Consider the following 6000-nt stretch of genomic DNA (forward strand, 5'->3'; position numbering starts at 1 on the left):
GAATAAGACAAATGGAAAAAGACAAATCTTCTAAAATGCCCACCAATATTTCGGTTTATATGTGTAATATGGAGTCCATTTTATTTTTTGTCAATTGTACAATTGTATGTCATGTGACATGTGACATGTCTTATGTCATGTTTTAATTTAAAATGCATATTTAACAAATTAAATATCATTTACAAATTAAATAAATCACATTTAACAAATTGACTAGTAATTCAAAATTACTTTCACATAAAATGGTCATTTAAATACTAGTTAGTATAATTCACAACATCTTGTAATTATAACTAACTTATCATTCTCATCTCGCGTGTTTCGCAAACACCGATTAATTTTAGTAATATAACTTCTTGTTCCGGGTGTAATTCCGGAGCAGGATTGTGACCACTTAAGCTTGTAGAATGATGTCGTTGCTCGTCTCTTCCTTTCACTCTTTTCTGTCAAGATGAACAAACTGAGGGCTCGGCTTGGGGCCGAACGTACTCACTCCGACGCTCAAGTCAGTAAACTTAGAGAGATAAGTTATATGTTAACTTGGCAAAGTATATTGTAGAGAGATAAGGGAGTTTATACCAGATATTCCAGTTAGTTTCTTAATGAGAGATGATGAGTATTTATAGACTTTCACCTTTTGTCACGTAGTGGCCAAGTGGCATAGCAGGTGGAAAGACTGTCTTACCCTCGGCCGAGGGACCCATGACAGGCCGGCATGCTTGGTTGACTCCATGCCGAGGGGACTGGATGTGAGTACGCGGATATGCTTCTCGGCCGGCTAGTTGCCGAGCCGAGACCCAGTGACAGCCGACAAAGCTTCGCTTGCTAGGTCGCTTTTCCTTTGACTTGTTGTCTTTTGGCTTTGACCTTGGTCAATATGTTGACTCGGTTAGCGGGTGCAGAATATGCCCCATCAATTTGCCCCCAGCGTAGTCTATGCCGTGGTATGGACTTTCGATGCGTGTTGAGCGTATTCTGCGCATGTCGAACTTCTTCCTCGGCTTGGTCCTGTTCAGGCCGTACCATATCCCCCCTCCACATGGTTGTGTAATGGACATCGAATGTGGAAAAGGAAATGGCGCTGGCCGAGACCAAGGTTGAGAGTGCCGTGTGCTTTTGATTGCCCCCGGCCGGTGCTGCCAAGCTTGGTTGATCAGCTGGCCGTTGGCAAGTAGATACCAAGGAGTGTGTCGAAAAAGATTGGTCACTGTATGTCGATTGACATTCTGTGGCTGCATGCTTGACACGTGGCCTGGTGCTGATTGGTGGACGCTTCATGGGCTTTGCTCTGATTGGTCCACTGAGTGGGCTTTGCTCTATAAATAGAGCAGTATGCCCCTCATTTTGACCTGCAAACTTCTTTTTCTTAAAAAATTTCCTCTCTCTAGTTTTCGAAGCGTTTTCTCTTTCTAATTTTCGAAGCGTTACTCGGCGTAACACTTTCTTTTAAGGTAAACAAACAAATTCTTCCCCCAACTTTTATTTGTTAAGTATTTGTTGCCACCATGTCTGCTGCTGATGCTCCGCCTAGTACCTCAACCCCGGCGGGCGAACCACCGCATCCTGATGAACAGGAGCCATTGGTTGTCACCCCGGTAGGGTTCGAGGGTCGCAAGTCGCTTTCTCCTGAAATTGATGAGAAATGTTTGGAGGATTTTGATGATGATGAGGAGGAAAAGACCCAATCTGATTCAGAGAGGCCGCATTACTTGTGGCACGGCGAAGCCTGCTCGATTAAACCTGATCGCGTTTGGACGAGCAAGTTCGCTTCTGTCTCCGGGCCTGAACTTTTTGAAGACCATTACTCCTTCGGCAGGGGGTATAGAATTATTGTCCCTGAGGCTGATCAGGCAGTCTGTTGCCCTCCCGAAGGCTGTATAGGCGTGTATATTAGGCATCTGGAGTATGGGCTCCGTTTTCCTCTTCATGAACGCGTCGCGGCCATAATCAAAGCCATGAATGCCGCCGTGGCACAACTGCACCCGTTGGCCATTAGGACGATTATTGGCTTCGTATGGTTTGTCTCTTTAAGGGGGTGGCCCCAACGGTGAACCTTTTCCGCCGGCTCCACCATCTTCGGCTGTCTACCCTAGGCGGCACGGGGTGGTGCAGCATGCAGACCGAGCCGGGTTACGTGACCGTCTACAAGCTGACATCCTGCAAAGACTGGAAGGGGCGATGGGTATATGTCGACGTTCCGGAGGACTACCCACTGCCCCGGTCCTTCCAGCGCCGCGTCAATTTGCGCTGCGAGAGTCAGGGGGAGCATGAAAGATATGTCTCCCGTAATAAGATTAAGATGGACGCCAAGAAGGTCTATCTTAAGGACGACGAAGTGCGGGCAATGAGCATGTTCGAGGCTGAGAGGGATGGCACGCCGAAGGGATGGATGCCACCGACGCAGATCGTCCTTCAAGACGAGCCGCTTTGTCACGTCGGCCTCATACCGGCCCTCAGCCAGGGTGAGTGGGGTCGGTATGAGGCCCACCTTTGCTTTTATGCTTCGATATTTGAGCCTCGGTTTACTTCTTTTGCTTAACTCCTGCTTTGTTTCTTGCAGATCGATTTGGCCGGGATCTGTCTGTCTCCATCCTAAACAAGTTGGGACTTGACCAGGACGGGAGAGTTGTTAAGCTGCACCCTAAGGCCGCGCCGCGTGATCGCAAGCAGGCCCCGCACGAACTCATGGAGCAGGCGTTGAAGGCAATGGATGTCGGGGCGACTCAGCGAGATTGGCGATGAACGTGCGCGCCGAGACCAAAAACAACGTCTACGGCGGCTACGACGTCAACTCCAACTCGATCTCCAATCCCCGTAGTCCAAAAGGATAAGGTGGTCGTCAATGTTGACGAGGACGTCACCGTTCTGGAGTGTCCTCCTCCTTCAAATAAGAGGAAAGAAGCAACGCCTGCTGCTGCTGCTGTTACCGAGGCAGGGAAAGAGGAGGGGTCAGCCGGCCCTCAATCCAAGAAGGCCAGGACTGGTACGGATCTAACCCATGGCTCGGATTTAGCAGGTTCCTTATGCATTCCTGATGACAGGCTTTCTGATATGTCGATGAATGTTGACATGGACGCTTTGTCTGGGTTTTTTATAAATCAGCCGTCGCCAGCTGTTGTTCTCACCGAACGGCAATTGGAGAAGCAGCCTGTGCAGACGGGCGACAAAAATGTCGCCGCCGACTCCTCGTCCGAGAAGGCTTCCTTCGTTTAGCTTAGGGCGGACGACATAAGGTTGGCCTAAAGGCTGGTGAAGTGGGCTGAAGTTGCCGGCACTCATCTTCTCGAGCAATAAAAGCTCGTGGCTCAAACTGCCCCTACGCTCGAACGGCTTAGGCTTGAGCTTGCCGCTTCTAGGGAGGAGGCCGAGAAGACGAAGCGGGACTTCCTGGCCACCATGAAGGACTTCCTCGCTGAGCGAAAGCTTAAGGAGGACGCTGAGAAGGTGGTCCTGGCCGAGAGAGCCAAGGTTGAGTCTGCGTTAGCTGATGCCGCTAAGCTGCGGGAGGAGAGGAACAAGCTTGAGGGTGGTTACAAGGCCATGGTTGAACAGAGGGAAAGATGGAAGGCCCTGCATTTGGCCGAGGCGAAGGAGCATAAGGGCACAAAGGCTATCCTTGCTCAGAGGGAGAAGGATATTGAGATGCTGAAGACCGTTATCATCCCTGAAATGTGTGCCCGGTACCAGGAACAAGCTGAAGATGCTACAAGGGATGCGATTAAGGAGCTCCTTCCTGAGGGCACTTTTCCGTGGCAAGATTTTGACAGACTTCTGGATGAGAAGGCGGCTGCGGAGGAGGCCAAGGCCGCGGCAGAGGCGACGACGACGAAGGCTGCTCAGGAAGCAGCGGCCAAGGCGGCCCATGATGCCAAGGTGAAGGAGGCTAGAGAGGAGGCTGAGAGGGCAAGGGCACCTGAAGCTGCCAAGTTGTCCTCTGGGCCGCCCACCGACGGTGATGCTTTCTGCTGCTTCTGCCGTGGCGGCGAAGAATAAGCATAGGGAGACGGGCGGTCGTCACCAGACTCACCTGGTCTTTCGGACAGCTTCAGCTGTTCGGGGGCCAACTTTTGAGCCTTTCCTCCCTGCCATCCTTTTGGCGCTTCAAGTCTGAATGTTGTAATTTTTGTTGTTCCTTCTCTTTTTTTTTTGTTAAACTTTGGTAGGTTGAGCTTAGGCTACCCCTATGGGGACGGCCGTCGACTTTATTTTGTCTCACTTGTAAACATTTTTAATGAAGTTTGTTTATCTGCCTTTGGCTTGGCCGAGGCTTTGATCTCATCCTCCATTTAGTTATCTTCTTACGTTTTTAAACATATTGAGCGCTTTTTCGTTTTTACCTTCGGCTTTGTTGGGGCTGGTGTCCTTTACAGTTAGTGCAAGGACATTTAAATCTCTAAAAGGATCAAAGGGTATACTTTTGTATCATAATCAGTTGGTCCACGTTTATCAATAACGGTTGGCTTGCTAGATAAGTTTGACGTTATTGTCATACAGATGGCGGTGATCAACTGGTCCCTAAAAGTCACACCTATAGGATACGTTTGAGAGATGTGACGGTATGAAAATACAGTCATGTAGATGCCAAATTTGACTAACCAGTTAGTCCGAGTTATTTGACTAATAATTAGTCAAAATGTGATGTTGAGATATTTTATTTAATACGGATTAAATAATAATGGCTAAGGTGAATTAAGCAGTTAATTGGTAAATTGAATATAAGAGCTTTATATTTAATTAAATGTATATTGAATATAATTATACAATATTGTCTTTGTCGGACATGTATTAATAATTCAACTAACCCGTATTATTAGTTGATGCCTTAATTTCCGATAACCGATGACAGTTTATAATGAAACCGCGTCATATACACTTAGCGAATTACATGTCGGACTACGAGTTAAGATGAAGAGGAAATGAAAGCCCATTCCTCTCCCTTGGACTCGGTTTGGCCGAATCAACAAGAACAAAAGAGAGGCTTTCTCTCTTTTGTTAACCTAAGCATTTCATTTGTAAAAAAACTAGGGTTTTGGAGATTATTTTTCTCTGAAACCTAGATCTCTCATCTAAAAAAAAAAAACTCACAAAATAATCCTCTCAATATTGCAAGGCAATTAGAGGGTTCATTCTAGCACAAGGGCATTTCTCAGACGATCTTTGGTGCAACAATTAGGAGGAGATCTACTTTGATCTCTCATTGCCGAATTGCACTAGGACCGGAGGTTATTACTTAATCTTTATCGTTTCATTATGTTTTTCGTTTATGACTATTAATCACGTATAAAATTTGCGTTATAATCCTTCAATTTATGGGTTTTATACGGATATTACCTTTCAAGTGGTATCAGAGCGAGGCCACGTAAATTTTTCTATGTGATTTTCATCAAACGAATATTGAATCGATGGTTTTTTATTTTTTTTTCATTCGGCTGCCACAATTTTTTCTCTCGGCATTATTATTTTTTTTTGCTGCGTTTGCTGCATTTTTTTGTGTGCCTTGGGATCCGTGTCAAGTTTACACGGTGATGGCTGTCGTTTGTTTTGTTTTAATTTTGATCTTTGCATATTGTTTTGTAATCGATATTCATTGCAATATGTTAAAGATGTATCAAAATTTTTGCATAAAATTTCGTGAGGCATCAATTTTTGTCTCGGCTGGTTTATTTTTTACACGGCCTGTTTTTGCATTGGGAACCGTGTCCAGTTTACACGGTTGCTTTGGTGACGATTTTCTGTTTTGTTTTCGTTTTGTTCTTTGCGAATTGTTGTTTTAAACGATAATTACAACAATATGTGAAGATCGTGTCAATTGTAATTTTGTTTTAATCCGGATTATACTCAAATTGCAATTGGTTTTTGTCAAATCGATTCGGTATTGGATGTTTACTCTCGGTTTGAGCGGCTGTTTTTTTTTTCTTTTTGTTGCTCACGGTTTTAAGCAGCAATTTTAAAAAAAAAAAAAAAAATTTTTTTACGGGTACTGTTCACGCCCAGCAGTAA

Source organism: Silene latifolia, chromosome 11 (genome assembly GCF_048544455.1).
Source record: "Silene latifolia isolate original U9 population chromosome 11, ASM4854445v1, whole genome shotgun sequence".
In the NCBI taxonomy this organism is placed as follows: domain Eukaryota; kingdom Viridiplantae; phylum Streptophyta; class Magnoliopsida; order Caryophyllales; family Caryophyllaceae; genus Silene; species Silene latifolia.